Raw genomic sequence first — 17,542 nt, 5'->3', positions numbered from 1 at the left:
CAGTGGGAAGGCGCGCGAGCCAGATTTGGCCAAACGCTAAGCTCGCTGCGGCCTCGGGCCCTCGGCCCACGGGGACCCTCTCCGCGTTTGGGCTGCCCCACCCAGGGACGCTTGGACCCGGCGCGAAGAGCCGCGCCCGGAAATAGCCACGCTTGTCGTCGGCCTGGTTTCCCTGAGTCCCTCCGAGGTCTTAGGATTTCCCCCCCTCCCCCATCCCCCCAGGGCCTGTGGAGGGCGAGGCTGCTGCTCCGGCCTGAGCCACCTTCCGAATTGGCTGCAGGGAGCTCAGGTCCTGCCTTTCTTCCCCCGCCCCTCCCCCAACCCCCTCCGTGCTAAGCGGCCCAGTTCTGGGTTCTCTCCTCGTGCCCACACTAGTCCCTACCCGGCTCACTCTCAGAACAGCAGGCGGTGGCAGGGGCAGAGCCTAGGTGCGGGCACCAGGACCCGGACAAGTGGGCGTGAATGGACCACAGGGATAAGCTCATGAGTCTGTGACCTGCCCGGGCTGAGGGGAGGGCATGCCGTGGTGGGGAGCCTGGTCCCAGTCACCAGGGTTGGGGGAGGGCATGGGGGCTGGACCTCTGGCCTGGGGTCAGGCTGGGGCTGGACAGTCTTCTGCTTCTGCAGCCTGAGGCCGGGACCCATTCAGGGAAGGTGGGCCTAAGGGCCACTCGCCCTGCCCCTCCCTCGGGGAACTGGGAGCCCCCTACCCTGCCCGCGCTCCCCCGCCCCCGCAGCCGGGCACAGGTCTGTTTGTCGTCCACAGAGCTGCTGCTCTGCAGAGGTCAAGACAGGCCCCGAAGGGAAGTTGGAGCAGCAGGTGACAAGCTGCCCAGGTCAGAGCCAAAAGGGAGGATGATGCAGCCGCAGGGCTCCTGGGGGATGAAGGAACTAGGGCCACTCTCCCAGGCACTGGCCAGGTCGGGGCTGTAGATGACCCTCCTGGTTCCCATGCTGCCCCCATTAGTGGCAATGTGTGGGACGGGGCAGCCTCACTCCTACCTGGAGGATGTCCTTTTGGGCAGTGCCATGGGGCATTTGGGGCAATCCTCACATATATTTACTTTCTCCCTTTATTCTACCCTCCTCCCCCATCATTTTTACTTTAAAGAACCATGAACTTGTTTCTTGTCATCTGTGGTCATGCAATGACATTTGAGATTTGTCGACTTGGACAATCTCTGAAAAAGTTATTTGCATCGTTTTCTTCAGCCCTCTCTGCAGCTGCGGGAAAGGGAACAGGCATCTGCTTGCCTCCGCATTGCACAGGGAACCGTCCTTGTCTGCAAGCCTAGCTCATCCTTCTTTTCCTCCACCCGCGGGGCTTCCACAGGGAAAGAAGAGGGCTCAGAGCATCCAGCTCAGGTGCTTCATCCAGAGATCCAGGGCCTCCCCTGGGAAGGATGAGGCTTTGGTCTCTGGCCTGCTCTGACAGCGGGGAGGTGGAGTGGGCTGTGAGGCATGGCGTGGACTATGCATGTGAGTGGCCAGTGCAGCCCATGGGCAGACTCGGGCACAGGGAAGGGGGCTCTGGTTCTAGGTCTCTTCCCTCCAGCTTGCTTCAAAGCTTGCGGGACAGATGGGCAGAAGCGGGAGTGTGCTCCATGTCATCTGGAATCATCCTCCTTGGGAAGTGGGGAGAGCGTCTTCGATTCCAGCCAGCAGGAAGTTGAGGCCCAGCAGGCTGCACCCCAGAAGGGAGAGGAGGCCCCTCAGTTCCGCACCGGTGATCTTGGCAGGCCTTCGGGACCAACAGGGACAGTGCATCAGGACTGCCTGCAAGCTCGTGTGGACTTACGTTCTTGTTAAGGCTCAGTGTAAGCAAAGAATATGTGCCCTCCCAACCTGACTTCACACAGTGAACTCCTTTCATAGGCGCTGTGGCCTCTTCAACAGCAGCAACAGTGGCTGAGAGACCCTGAGGCCCACAGATGAGGAGCTCAGGGTCACGGCCCGCCAGCAAGGGCTCCACTGCTCGGATCTTCATAGCTCAGAGGCTGTCAGGCATCCTCTGAAACAGCTCCGCCTCCCACCCATAGCGAGGCTTCATGAGTGACTTTGTCCCCTTCCCTGGAGGGCAGGGCCACCTGCGTCTTCCTCCACCATGGTGCTCCATCCTCAGCACAGGTCCTCTGCACACTGCCAGGCCTGACCTTACCCTGATTTCCTGACTCAAGGGACCGTGGGCATCAGCAGCTGCCCTCTGCCCCTCAGCCCTTGACCTTGTGGGCAGGGGAGCTGCTCCCACCCCTCTGCTGCGTTTCCGGGCCCTCCTGGGCTGGCGCTCTGAGGAAAGCATGGAAATTCCCAGGTCTTGGCCAGGTGGCCTGGCAGAGAACATCTGTCTGGGGCCTCCAAGCAAGCAATCAATCCAGAAAGCCTGTCTGCAGCCTGGGCCACCCCTGCAGGGGAGTGTCCTCCAGGGCCGGCTGTGCCTGGCCTCTGCTCCATATCCCGCTTCCCCGTGGATCCTCTTTCAATCCCTCTTTTGTTCTTCCTGCTGGCAGGGCCCCCAGAGTGCAATCTGAAATAGAAGTCTTTGTGCCCCCAGGGCTTGGCCATGCTGCCGCCTCCACCTCCTTACCTGGATGGTGCTGTAACATGCATAGGCATCTGGGGTGGAGAACACCAAGCTGGATTGTCCTGAGGCCGGTCCTAATGTGGCCCCTGGTGCCTGTTGTCATCCAGGGCCCCACAACCTCATCCTCTCCACCCTTTCCAGAGACCCTGGAGGGGAAGGAGGCCCTTCCTCAGGCCAAGGAGGAGGCCTAGGAAACCTGTCTGAAGTGAGGATGGTCCCCAAAGCATCCCTGGGCACTGGTTCCCAGAGATGCTCTTGTCCTTGGAAGGCTAGTCCTGACATAGCAGAAAGGCAATGTTTGCAGGGCGCAGCTCCCTAGGGATGTGGCATGCACTGCAGTGTCTTTCATCTCCAGAAGCTTCCTGAGCTCCTGGCTGCCTCAGGGGGTCCCCAGCCTTGGGTCCCAGCCAGCGCTGCAAGGGCAGCCTCCCTTGTACGGCACAAGGGCAGACACAGTGAGTTTCTTTTCCAAGCACAGTGGCATCTGGGTGAAGACAGCGCTGTGTGGCCCAGGATCAGTGGTGCGCGTGGCTGCTCCAGAGTGACCACCAGTGGCTAGCCAGGGGTGGAAGCTTGAGCCCCTTTCACTCTCTTTCTCCTGCTGTCCTGTCCTCCTGAGGCTGGAATGAGGCCAATGGAGCAAAAGTTGGAAAGTTATTTGTTTTTCCTCATTTCAGAATGACGAAACTGTGTCCATAATACTGAAATGCAGCAGCAAATTTTAAGAAGACCTCATTATTAAAAGCGAAAGGCTATTAGTTCCAGCAATGTCTGTAGTCTGTATATTCAAATTTGAAATGTTTACCTGGCACAACCTCACATCATGAGAGCCCCGGCTAGAAGAGACATCCACGTGAGATTAAGTTATTTTAAATTGCAGAAAAAGGCAGCAGTGTGCACGACTGCCAAGGGACTTGAATATTGTTCTGAATTATTTGAGGTAGCATTAAGAAAATCTTCAGTAGGTAGAGAAGAAATGTAAAAGTGTATCTTAAATGCAATTACTATTTGCATATTGCTATATGTGGTAGGAACCTCAAAAATACCGAACTATTGGGCTGGGCGCGGTGGCTCAAGCCTGTAATCCCAGCACTTTGGGAGGCCGAGACGGGCGGATCACGAGGTCAGGAGATCGAGACCATCCTGGCTAACACGGTAAAACTCCGTCTCTACTAAAAATACAAAAAACCAGCCAGGCGAGGTGGCGGTTGCCTGTAGTCCCAGCTACTCGGGAGGCTGAGGCAGGAGAATGGCGTAAACCCGGGAGGCGGAGCTTGCAGTGAGCTGAGATCCGGCCACTGCACTCCAGCCCGGGTGACAGAGCGAGACTCCGTCTCAAAAAAAAAAAAAAAAACAAAAAAACCCAAAATATATATGCAGGAGAGGCCCTGGAACCTGGGAACTCGTGGGGTCTCCTGCCTGGAATTTGCAGGGAGGATACATTCCGGAAATGAGAATGTATGAGAAACAGCATCGCTGCTTCCTGAGGGCTCTCACCGACATGAACGATTCTCTAGTACTTGGATGCAAAATGTACTTTAATAAATAGAAGGTGACAAGACACCACGTAGCGTCTTCATAGGTCAGCACGTAAATAGGCGAGAAGAAGAGGCAGGCCCCTCCTTAGGGTGACCTCCGTCAGCCCCAGGAACGCAGGTCTGGGTACCGCCCTCAGGCCGAGTTCTCTGATACTAGTCCTGTCCTGCCACGGCAAGGCATTGCGACCTCTTCCCTATACTCCCCAGCAGGGCTTTGCGGGGGGTCCATGAAACTCACCTCCACTTCCGTGATGCCAGGAAAGAGACAGGAAGTGAGGGAACAGGAGTGCAGGTCAATGCACCACGTTTTGTCATTTGCGGTGAGGAGATGGCCTCTGTCTGCACCTGGCTGCCCTTTGAGCATGGGCGTGCTGCCTTTAAGGGCTCATCCAGGAACATGTGCCAGCGACCCAAAGACAGTCCTAAAAATTAAAGCGTGCTCCCTGGTCTCACAGTCATCTGGGGAGCACTCCAAATCCTGAAGTTAAACCTCGGTGCTGGTGGTGGCAGCGCGCCTGCAGTGACCAGTGTAATGCACCCAGCATTTAATTACCGTGGCAGTAAATCTTGCACGAATGTCCTCCAGGAGTTAGCTGATTTTTATATAAAAAAATTTCAGAGTATTTTTTGAAATTCAATTAATTGAAGGCCCCAGATAAAAGGAGCACATTGTTAATGGCTACAAAATAACCCTGAGGGAGGAGACGGAGCGCAGAGCCTGACTTCAAAGTGTGGCAGACATACTTACTGTCTTACTTTAAAAGTATTCAGATCAATGAATCAGTTAAAATTGCTTATATGCTTAGCAACCTTTTCATTGACTGTTTGAAAATGACAGAAAGAGAAGCTCTTATTGTCCGTGATATGAAAGCTTTGGAGGAGAAACTGTAGTTTTACCACTTGGTCGGGAGCAGCTTCAGGACCAGACCTGGAGGCTCAGGGCTTTGTGAAGTGGGCACGCCTCTTCCCTTTCCTGCTAGGAGGTTGTAGGAGAGTCCTGGGGCTGTCACAACGAAGAATCACAACTGGAGACTGCAGCAACAGAGCCTCATGGTCTCCCAGGCCTGGTGGCCAGAGGTCTGAGATCCAGGTGTGGGGAGGGCTGGTGCCTCTGAGTCTAAGGCTGGGACAGAGCTTCGGTTCCAGCCTCACTTCTGCCATGGTGGCTGCCGGCAGACTGTGGAGTTCCCAGTGGGTGCGTCGCCCCAGCCCCTGCCTGCGTCATCGCAGGGCGTTCCCCCTGCGTGCATCTCTGTGACCATACGTCCCCATTTCATGAGGACCCCGGTCATCTTGGATTGAGGCCCTTCCTTCTGCAGTAGGACTCCATCCTAACAGATGACATCTGTAGTGACTTTCTTTCCAAATAAGGTCTCATTCTGATGAAATGGGGTTAGGACTTCAACACACGAGTTTTTTGGGGGACACAATTCAACTCAGAACAGAGAGATCCCCTGCGATGACACCTCTGGGGCAGAGTCCATTTTTTTTGGCTGGAACTCCCTTTGTCCCTGACTTCCTGAGGGCTTCCAGGTTCCTGGCAAGCCCTGCACAGCCCTGTGGGTAGTGAGGCCCAGCATGCTTTCCTCCTTCCTTCCTTTCTGTTTTATCTCTGGCCGACATGCTGCATGGTTGATTGGCTGTCCTCGCCTCCCTCCTCCGCTGGAATGAATGCTCCCTGAGGGCTGTGTGTTGCATTTCCCCGGGACAGTGCCCTGCACCACCCACTAAGTGGGTGCTTAGTGACCATTGCATGAAGGAAGAAGCGTATGTGGCATCTCCAGGAAATGAGACCAAGAAAGAAGGAAGCAGCCACACCTCCCTAAGGCAGAGACTCTCGGGAGTCATGGATGGGAGCCCAGAAAGCCTGTCTGTCTTACCGTGAAACAAAGACAGGAGATTACGCGAGACACGAAGTGCTGTGGGAAAACCGAGTACACAGACGCAGGGCTCGGGCAGAGTTACCACGGTGGGCACGGCTGGGCCCTTCCTGGTGGTGTTTTCTCTCTGTTTCTTGGTCCCAGCTGGTTCCCCTTGTGTTGTGGCCAGGGACCTGTGGTGACATGGTGGCAGGCCGTGCTGCTCGCTGCGTTCAAGGCCTCCTGCGCTAAGCACTGAGTGGGACTGCACTTCCCTGCACCTTGGAGCTCCTCTGGCCAACAAGATGTGAACAGAGGTGACGTGTGTGTTTCAGCCGTAAAGAAGCCTTGAAGACCAGTGAGAATCCCCTTCCCCTTCCACCTGCCGTGGCAAACCAGAGCATTTCAGACAGTGGAGACTGGCAGATGAGCTCCCTGAATGAGCTGGTGTGAACCGGAGCCCCGGGACCTGGGCCGACACATCTGAGAGCAGGAGCAGCTGCAGTTTTCAGCCACTGAGAGGTGGAGATTGTTTGTCACAGCCACACGGTCTGTCCTACTGACTGATGCAATGATTCCTTTGCAAGTCAGTTTCATAATATAATTGCATATTAGGTGATTATACTGTAATATAGTAGTAAATTGTATAATTATATACTATAATCGTATATTATTACGTGATTACACACTGTAATATAATTTTCAACATAGAAAAAGCTACTAGACAGAAACACAACCTTAAAGAGAACATGTAATGTAAGGACAAAACACACAATGCCAATTAAAGACCCCGTATAGGAACCTGCTGACCCCCTGCTTCTACCTGCCGGCTGGCTGGGAAGGGGTGCAAACCAGAGCAGCCTCCTTGGGCCCCAGAGCAGAAGCCTTTTGTGGAGCTGGGTGGAAACGCCGTGTGCTGGGCCACCGCCCCTCTACTCTCTTAGTGAGCGAGGAGTGACTGGGGATGCACAGGAGCTGCTCTGCATTCGGTCTCTGCATTGCAGTAGAGTCTGTGCCTTGCGGCGCGGCAAGGCTGACCTGAGGCAGCCGCGGTGGAGATGGGCCCAGGAGTCGGAGGAGGGACTGAGTGGATTTGGCGAATGGTTGGGTGCGGGGCTTGGAAGGAGATATCAGAGAGGATTCCTGGACTTCTGGCTGCGAGGGTGGGGAGCAGCTGGAACCACAGACACAGTGAGAGCGCATGAATGGCCACGGGTGCCCTGCCCAACCCGGGAGAGTAGGTGCCACGGCAAGGTGGGGTACCTGCAGCCACGTGCGGCTAAGGGGTCCCAGCCTCGTGCGGGCCTCAGAGATGGCTCACTCAGCATGTTTCACTGTACGTTACATTTATATAGGAAGGTGGCAGTCGGAACTCTGGTTGGGGCGAGAACAATCTTGTAAAGGTGTCCTAGCGTAGTAAATTGTGGTGAGTTTTCCAAGCAGGTTTATTCCGTGTTCTTTCACATGTCGTGCAATGGGATAATGGTGATAACGTCACCGTGGATGTTGGTGGGGTGAAGTGGATGACACCTGACTTCCTGGGCGCAAAAGTGCACATGCTCCCAGAGACACACATGCCCAGACGCCCGTGCTGTGTGCTGGGCTTCGGGTTTTGGGCCATGGGGACCCCTTGGAGAAGGCAGTCCTGCCACGGGAACTCCTTGGAGGAGGCAATCCTGTTCTGCTGGAGCCTCAGCTGGCAGCCGGCGTCCAGAGCACTTCCTGTCTTTCCTTGCGGAGAAGGTCCACACAGGCCCGTGGAGGCTGGCTGCTTCCTTGGTAAAGGCCGGGCATCCCTGGCACCCTGGCCACTGGCCACTGTCACACAATTTGCACGTGCTTCCACTCCAGCTCCGAAGAGGCTAGCTCCACGTCCGAAAGTCTTGTGCCTGAGGATTTGTTCAACTTTCTTCATCTGTGAAACGGGCTCCCCATGCGCATGGGGACGCTGTCTTTGGGAATTATTCCTGGTGCCTGCGTGGGCCTTGAGGGCTGGGATGGATCTCTGTGCTCCTCATGTAAAGAAAACCTCAGCCTTGGGACAGCCTTGCGTCTTGTGCAACTCTGGTGCAGGGCCCAGCCTCCAGTGGCCAGGGAGTCCCTGTCTCAATCGATGAGCACCGCTCAGACCACTCTGTCCCTTTTCCAGACAGGGCGGACTTGCCACAAGGTGAAGGAGCTGCCTGGGATCCTTCCTGCAGGACATTCTGTCACAAGGAGAATGCCAGAGATGAAGTTGGTGAAGACTCTGCTTTGCAGGCAATCTGAAATCCTGGGTGAGCCGCAGGCCCCTGGAGCAGCAGGCTCAGCACCCAGACTGCAGCCCCTTGGGCTGGGCTGTGTGGGAGGGGACTTGTGTGTCTCTGATGTGCCTGTGGGCACTCCACCTGGCCTTAGGCTCCAGCCTAATCAGGTACTCCAGGTTCTACCCGGCCTTAGACCTCCCCAGCCTTCCTCACCAAGGCACTGACGCTCAGGCTCCCTGGACACATATCTGTGGGGCAGGGGGAGGTGGAGTGGTTTCCATCATGCTCAGGGTGGAAAGGAAGCCCTTCAACGACCAGGAGCTCTAACTCTGGGGTTGGGGCATCAGCTACTTGGCAGAGGAGGCATCTCATTTTGGATCCTCTAGTCTTCATAATTTAGGAGAGCCCCCCGCCCCCTGGCCAAAATTGGGAAAAGCTTGTTGCTTTTCTCTTTAATTCTTAACAGGTTTTTGAGAACTGGGCAGATAGACTGATTTTCTTTGGGCTAAATATTTTGAAAAGCATTGAACTGGTAGTTTGAACACTTGCATTTTGCTGAAATGCCTCCCTGCAGCCACTGTGAGACAGAAGCCCAGAGAGGAGGCAGAAACCTTTATCCACAGCCAAACACGCTGTGAAGAGCGGAGACAGGTTATACAGGAGCGGAGTTTTAATAGGAAACCCAGAAATAGAATGTGTTCAGTTTGATAATCGTTTTAAGCTTTTCTTCCCCCTGTAAATCATGGTAACTTGGTTCAATATTGTGAGTCATGGATGGCGAGGAAGAGTGAAGCGTTATTGTCAGATAGTGGAGTGAGATCTCTTTATTGGCTGTGGATCCCTGAAGCCTGTGCCCAGCAGGAAATCAATGTCCATCTTTCTGGCTTCACTGCCCCCGGGATCCTCATTTTCCGCTTGTTTGTGTGTGGCTCTGATTTGTTTTTAGGTCTGATGTTGCCTCTTACAGCCTGCTTCCAGAGCTCCATTAAGCTTCGGTGAAATCTCCCCTGGCCCACAGGATCATCTCAGCATTGACAGTGCACCTCACAAGGCTGGAATGCACTTGGCCGCTCCTGGACTGCTGCCTGCAAAGCAAAAATCCCCTCTACCAGGATGTGGTGGGCTTGAAAACTCTTGCTGTTCTCCTGCAATTCCAATTTTGCATGGCTGTCTCTCTAGTCCCCTCCTAGTCAGCCTCTTGTGGACAACGGGCCAACATTGTGGACACCTCTTGAGTCAGTGACCCCGAAGCTGCAGTGGCGTCTGGAGTCTGGACCTGGGCATGTTCTCAGGGCAGGTTGAGCCATGCTCTCAGGATGTGAGGAGGGAACCGTGTCAGGCAGGCTGACAGGCCATGGGGCCTGCTTCTGGGGCCACAGGGCTCTAGGGACCCGTCAGTGAGGTGTGGGGGCACCAACAGACCCAGTCTGGGTGGGCTGCCAGCAGCCCAGAGTCAGATGCAGCTGCACCTGCCTGAGTGCGTGATGTGATGCTGAGCCCTGAGATGCATGGAAAGTCAGTTCGCTGTTCCGGAAAAGATTCCTTCACTGATGAAAAGAGACAGGAAGGGAGGACCTCTTTTTTCCCCTGGATATGGTCATATCTCGAAGCGACCTCTGGAACAAGCAGGTGTTATGCCAGCAGGGGCCCCACATTGGCCAGAGGTGCAGGGCTCCCCCTGGGCCCATCACTTTGACTCTTAGTCTAGAAAACAGAAGTGTGGAGCTCAACGGCTGCTAGCATCCCCTCATCTCACCCACATTTAAAAACCATTTCTCATGGAAAATTTCAAATATTTACAAAAATAGGGAGACTTATTGAATAGGGGGAAGAAATGGGCACCCATAAGCCAGTTTCAGCACTGACATAATTCATGGCCGTCTTACCCATTTTCCCAAACCAATTTGCTTTGAAGCAAGTTTGGGACATCATATCTGTAAAAACAAACACACAGACAAAAACAACAACAACAAAAAAACAACAACAAAAGAACTTGTATGAATATCGTATATGAAAAGGCAACAATTTTTTTCATATTTTTAAATTTTTAAATTATTTCATTTTATTTTATTTGTGGAGACAGGATCTCACTATGTTACCCAGGCTGGTCTTGAACTCCTGGGCTCAAGCAATCTCCATGCCTCAGCCTCCTGAAATGCTGGGATTACAGCTGTGAGCCACCATGCCTGGCCCAATAATTCTTTAATATCTTCAGATATGCAATGTTTCCATTTCTTTGCTTTCTGACAGTTTGTTTTTGTGTTTTATTTTTAAATAACAGCTTTCTTGAGAAACAATTTGAATAACATTTACTCTTTTAAACTGTGCAATTGAGTGACTTTTAGTACATTCATGAACTTGTGCAACCATGACCACTATCTGACTGCAGAACATTTTCGTTACCCCCAAAAAAGAACCCGGTTTCCATGAGCAGTGCCTCCCTGCACATCCCCAGCCCCAGTTTCGGGGTGATGGGACTCAGTTTCGGGGTGATGGGACTGTCGTTCTGTTCGGAGCATTCTGTGTGAGGCGGGGAGCCTTGGTTCTCTCCGCCTCTCTGAGTTCTGTGTGAGGGGTGAGACCCTGGTCCTCTCTGCCTCTCCGAGTCTGCATAATCATTTCCAGTTTGTGTGACTCTTCAGGATCCTGTGACAGTGACATGTTGAGCTCAGTTGATGCATCCCTTAAGCTTCTGAGGCCTTCAAGTTTCCCATCCACCTTTCATCAGTTTGTGTACTGTCTTGCGGTCATTGCTTCCTGATAATCTATGGAACCACCGTCCCATCCGTGGACACTTGTTTCCAGAAACCTCGCGATGTGGTGCATGATTGTGTGCATAACCCAGTGGAAGAGCTCTCCGAGACCTAGAGCCGCGAGAGCAGCCTCAAAACCCAGGGGCGCAGGAGCCGTTTGCTGGCTTGTCTTTTCCTTCTGTTGCTCATTCCTTGAGTCTCTTTATTAAGAATTTGTAGCAAAGTTCCCTGGAACAATAAGCTTTCTCTTATAAACTCAGCTAATTTTATGGTACTCAGAAATGTTTTTCATAAGCACCTTATTGGAAAAATATTCTTCAGCAGTCTCTGCCAGTAAATTGACATGAAAAAAGAATAGAATTCACTCGACAACTTTTCCATGGTTTAATCCATTGCCCCGATTTTGAGCTTTTAGGAAGAGCCAGCCAATAACACGAATCACAGTGTGTCATCTAAAAGGCTCTAAATCATAGTGCAGCAGGACGCCAAGCATGAGACAAACAATGGTCCTCTTGCCAGGAAGCAACCACCACCAGCCATTCCCAAGGGCCCAGACTCACGAATTCCACCCAGGCACTGATGAACACTTTCTTCATTGCTCAGGCCTGCAGGAGTGGTAGACCCTTAGCCAATGAGTCGGATTGAAGAAATGAATGAATTTGTGCACTCACAGTGGCTCTCATCCCAACCAGTGTGGCTCTAATGGGATCTTCCCTAGCCCTGTTTGTTCAGGTGCCTGCCTTCCCTGCTCATGGCCTCCAGAAAGGGTGACTGTATCCTCAGCTCCAAGGGTCAGTCCAATTGGCTCAAGGCAGTCACTATGGTCTCACCCCCACCCCAGTGATCGCTCGAGTTTGTATTAGTTATCTCTTGCTACCTAACCAGTTGACTTAAGCTTTGGCAGCTTAAAACAACACACCATTATCTCTCAGAGATTCTGTGGGCTGTGGACGTGGGCAGAATTTACATGGTTCCTCTGCTTCTGTATCTTCTTACAAGGCCACAGAGTGTCAGACAGGGCTACAGTCTCATCTGAAGGCTCTACTGGGGAAGGAACTGCTCCCAAGGTTACTTCTGAGGCTGCAGTCAGAATTCAGTTCCTTGAGGAAGTTTGGACTGAGAGTTTCAGGACCTTGCTGGCTGCTGCCTGAGTGTGTGATGTGATGCTGAGCTGAGATGCATGGGAAGTCAGTTCAGTGTTCTGGAAAAGAGTCCTTCACTGATAAAAAGACACAGAAAGGGAGGGCCCCTTTTCCCCCTGGACATGGTCATATCTCAAAGTGATCTCTGGAACAAGCAGATGTTATGCTAGGCTGAGGATGAAGCAAACAGGGAAGGGTGGAGCTGGGGTTAGTAGAGGAGTGGAACCATGCTGGGCAGGGGAGGGGAACTGCAGTGAACAAGGGAGAGGAACCGAACTGAGCAAGGGAGGGGAACCGCACTGAGCATGGGAGGGGAACTGCACTGAGCAAGGGAGGGGAACTGTGCTAGGCAGGGGAGGGAAACCATGCTGGGCAGAAGAGGGGAACCATGCTGGGCAGTTCCCCCTACCTGTAGGCTTCCAGTGCGGGTGGGAAAATAGGTCTATGTTGGGTGGAACAAATTTGAGTCACGGCCTCCTGTTGCTTGCAGCCAAAAAAGCCTAACTGCTATATCTTGTGACCATGTTCTCAATCTTCCTTATGTACCATTTTGGTGGGGTTTGAATCCTGTTAACCGACCAAACTTACCAGCAGCACATGGGACAGCTTCTGGGCTCCTTAGGATGGAGTTTGATCACCACCACTACATCAAATTAGTCAAGAATGGGTTAATAGTTTCCATTACAATTAAATAGCTACATTTGGTTCTTAGACTCCATTTTTCTTCCATGTTTAGTTGACCACCTTCTGCTGTGCTCTACAACATAGCTGGGTACAGACAGGAGGGTGGTTGAGAGGATAGTGAGTATTTTCTGCCCGCCTCATCCTCCCAAAGTGCTGGGATTATAGGCATGAGCCACCACACCCGGCCGAGTAGTTTTATGTAAGAAGAGAGAGTGGGAGAAACAGAGAGAGGAGATAGACAGAGTGACAGAGAGAGAAAGAAAGGGAGGTCACCTATCTGTATCACCTGCTGAACTGCATTGGCAGTAGGCTGTGTGACTTGGATATTTCAGTCCCAGAAATAGCTCTTTAAGGATATTGATCCAGTTTTCCTATGAGGTAATAGCTGCAGGGAAATGGAATGCTTCTTGGAGCTCAGGATTTGAACGCAGTTTGGTCTGGGGTCAAAGCCTGTGCTCTCAGGCACTACCACAGCTTCCCCTTCTATGAGCTCCCTGTGCACATTTAGAGCACCATGCAAGCGAAAGGCCCACCGGCAGGGATTCTGCCAATGTGTGTATGTGTTTGTGTGTGTGTATGTGTGTGTGTATATGTATGTATTAATATAAACATAGGCATCTTATGAAAAATACCCCTGAATATTGTATTAGGGTTCTTCAGAGAGGCAGAACCTATATATATATACACGCACACATACATATACATATATATATGTAAATAGATATAGACAGATAGATAGATGTAGATGTATGAGAAGGGGGTTTCTTAGGAGAATTAGCTTGTGTGGTTCTGGAAGCTGAGAAGTCCCATGATAGGGACAGGTCCTCGGCAAGTGGAGACCCAGGGATGCCAAAGGTGCAACTCCATCCCAGTCTGAAGACTCCAGAACCAGAGAAGCTGATGGAGTGATTTTCAATTTGAGGCCAAAGGCCAGAGAACCTGGGAGGCCACTGGCGCAAGTGGGATTATAAAGGCCAGAGAATGAGGAGTTCTGATGTCTGAGGGAAGAAGTGGGGTGTCCCAGCTCTAGAAGAAAGAGTAAATTCACCTCTCCTCTGATTTTTTGTTCTCCCCAGGCCCTCTGCTGACTGAATGATGTCCCCCAGCACTGGGTCTTCCTTACTCAGTCCACTGATTCAAATGCTGATCTCCTCTGGAAGCGCCTCACAGGCACACCCAGAAACAATGCCTTACCAGCTATCTGGGCATCCTTTAACCCAGCCAAGGTGGCGCTTAAAATTAACCTTTACAAGTGTCACAAAAAATAAGGTGTGTTAGTTTAGAAACATTTCCCCATCTGCATGTGTTTTATGACTGAACTACTGAGTGGCCAACACAGGGAAGACCCTGTCCACATGGAGCTTATGTTCTAAAGGGCAGTGACATTGCCAGTCCAGGATGGAGAGCAATGAGGAGGCTGCCTGAGACAGGTGGTTGGAGATCTCCCTGGAGGACACTATGTTTGAGACAAAATCTAAAGGACAAGATTGAGCCAGAGGGTGGAGAGGGCAGAGTCTTGGGGATGGTGAGGAGCTGGGTTTCATTCCAAGAACTATGAGGAGTCACTCAAGGTTTTAAAAATACGGACATTTGGAATTTCTGAAAAAGATGAGTTGATTCTCATGACTTTGTGATGAAGGGATGGGAGATGAGCTAGACTAGGAGAGGGCAGAACCTTCAAGGGGCAGCTGCCTCCATCCAGGACAATAATGGGTGGGCCTGGGGCTGGTGGGGGAGAATACTGATGCTCAGGTTGCCACTTCCACCATCAACGGCTCAAATTTCTATGCTTTTTCCAGCTTTAGAAAGATGATCCACAAATTGCCCTTCTTATATCTCGCATCTTAACTCACCAGAGAAAGAACTATTCATTTTGAATGGATGCCCCAACCCAGCAGACACATAGAAAACCCGTACCTTGCCCAGGCCCTGGGGATCCTGCTGAGGATACCAAGACAAATGAGATGTTCCTACCCTGGCACAACTCACCATCCAGAGCAGGAGTATCAGGGCCACTTAGTCGGTAATTTAATTTAGGGTTGGGGTTCCAGTGAAGCCAGATATAAGGAGCCAATGAACCCTGAAGCCATTTATGTGCTTAGGTAGAGGCATACTCACCATACGCTATTGATATGACTAGAGTGTTTGCCAATAACCGGGCATTCTTTGTGCCAGAGTACATTCCCATCCGCCTTGGGGAATGACTAGGAGGCTGGTTCTGGGGTGTACTTGGTGTCATTACTGGGCAGAGATGGTGAACAGCTCTTGGACAATTCTCCAGGCTTTCTTTCCCTAGCCTTGGAGGCTGTGGAGGCCTCATGTTGAGTTGAAGGAACCACAGGTTAGAAGCACTGGAATCCTTGAGTCACAGCATGGAGGACAGCTGCCTTCATGAGCTGTTACTGCTGACCCAGACCCACGCTAAACTTTGCTTGAATGACAAATCCAACTTTGTTGAGGTAAATCCCTAGATTGGGGGATTAATTATTAAAGCAATTACTCTAGGTAATCCGGACAAGTACACCATAGATAAAGCCCTGCCTTGGTACCAGAACATTAAACAGAGATACAAAATGGCTGCGAGGAAAAGGCATATGCGTGTGTGCCCCAGGGAAGCCACAGGCTCAATCTATCCGTTTTTATTAATCTCCAGGTTATTGTATTAGCTGTCATTTTCTTAATTAAGTCTACTTTATCAAGTTCTCCCTACATTTATTTAAATCTATTTATCCTGAAATTAAAGTATTTGCAATCCAATAGTAAGTTTTAGTATACTATTTCAAAAATTAAAGGTCTGAGTGGATTTATTACTAAGACCTATGTATTTGTGAGTGTCTTATAAAAATCAACAGTAATTTAATGTCTGCCAAAACAAAAGTCAACATTCTTTATTTTATTTTATTTTTTTTTTGAGGCGGAGTCTTGCTCTGTCACCCGGACTGGAGTGCAGTGGCCGGTTCTCAGCTCACTGCAAGCTCCGCCTCCTGGGTTTACGCCATTCTCCTGCTTCAGCCTCCCGAGTAGCTGGGACTACAGGCGCCCACCACCTCGCCTGGCTAGTTTTTGTATTTTTAGTAGAGACGGGGTTTCACCGTGTTAGCCAGGATGGTCTCGATCTTCTGACCTCGTGATCCACCCGTCTCGGCCTCCCAAAGTGCTGGGATTACAGGCTTGAGCCACCGCGCCCAGCCAAAAGTCAACATTCTTTAGAGGAAGATAACAGAATCCAGAGTGTCTACAAAATATAATTCACAGTGCGTGGTATACAAACAGAAATTACTAGACATTATTTAAAGATAAAAAAGTGAATGACCTAGATGTTGAATTAGCAGACAAAGATATTAAAACAGCTTTTATAAATATGTTGAAGAATTTATAGGAAATTATGGCAGATGGAGAATGCTAGCAAAAAAAAAAAAAAAAAAAAAAAGAAAAAAAGGAGAGAAGTGAAAAGACTGAAGGAAAAACCCAGAAATAAAAAGTACAATGTACAATGTCTTTTTGTTTTGTTTTGTTTTCTGAGAGGGAGTCTCACTCTCTCACTCAGGCTGGAGTACTGTGATGCAATCTTGGCTCATTGAAACCTCCGCCTCCAGGGTTCAAGTGATTCTCATGCCTCAGCCTTCTGAGTAGCTGGAATTAGAGGCACACATCACCACATCCAGGTAATAGTTTGTATTTTTAGTAGAGACAGGGTTTTACCATGTTGGCCAGTCTGGTCTCAAAATCCTGACCTCAAGTGATCCTCCCGCTTTGGCCTCCCAAAGTGCTGCTGGGACTACAGGCATAAGACACTGTGCCTGGCAAAAAGTACAATTGCTTACATAAAAATTTTTGAAAACTTTAAAAGCAAACTGGACATAGTAGAAGGAAGGATACATGACCTCAAAGATAGATCAATAGAAATGATTCAAACTAAAGCATAGAGAGGAAAATGAATGGAAAGAAAAAACAAACAAACATGCAAGCACAACACAGCAGCCACCGAAGTGGGACAACATCACTTCGTCTAATAGGTGCGTAAATTGGAGACCCAGGAGGAAAGGGGATACAAGGGGCAGAAGAAATAGCTAAAGATACATTGGATCGACCTTTCCCAAATTTGATAAAAGATTCAACCCCGCACTTGCTACAAGCTAAATGAACCTCCAACAGGAAAAAATAATAACAAAAAAGGACAGCAAAGGGGATACCACAGGAACACTATGAAACCCCAGAATGAAGAGAAAATCTAAAAACAGCCAGAGAAGAATGAAAAGCTCTATTCAGGGAACAACAATAAGAATGATGACTGACTTTTCATCAGAAATAATAGATGTAGAGATGAAAGAAGATGTTTTCTACTAGAATTCTATATTCACTGAAAATATCACAAACTACAAGGTTAAATAAATATATTTTTAGATAAGCAAAAGCTAAGGCAATCATTTGCCGTGAGACCCGTATACTAGAAAGGCTAAGTGATTGTAAAAAGAATGAAGAGCAGTGAAAATGATAAATATCAGATAAATAAAAACACTAGTTTTTTTTTTTTGCCAATTTTCTTAATGAGAATCTACTGAATAAACAAAAATTATTTAAAAATTTATCATGAGTTTTATAACACACATAGAAATATATGACAAGAGTAGTACCCAGGTCTCAAAGGGAGGAAGACAGTGTCATACAGGAAGTGATATGATATTAGGTACACTGGGATAAGTTAGCAACGCATGATGGGAGTATTAGAGCAACTGCTA

General features: G+C 50.3%; 1 long non-coding RNA gene across 1 annotated transcript; it reads left to right on the top strand.

Moving 5' to 3' along the window:
• The first annotated feature begins 765 nt into the window (after positions 1-765).
• On the top strand, positions 766-10,631 carry LOC105519688. The gene is made up of 3 exons (XR_001003014.1): positions 766-836; positions 8,180-8,254; positions 9,171-10,631. It is a non-coding gene; the product is annotated as an uncharacterized LOC105519688 (long non-coding RNA).
• Positions 10,632-17,542: the final 6,911 nt, after the last annotated feature.

This window comes from Colobus angolensis, unplaced genomic scaffold (genome assembly GCF_000951035.1).
Source record: "Colobus angolensis palliatus isolate OR3802 unplaced genomic scaffold, Cang.pa_1.0 Scaffold358, whole genome shotgun sequence".
In the NCBI taxonomy this organism is placed as follows: domain Eukaryota; kingdom Metazoa; phylum Chordata; class Mammalia; order Primates; family Cercopithecidae; genus Colobus; species Colobus angolensis.
The sequence above is the reverse complement of the archived record's forward strand: the minus strand, read 5'-3'. Positions and strand labels throughout refer to the sequence as shown.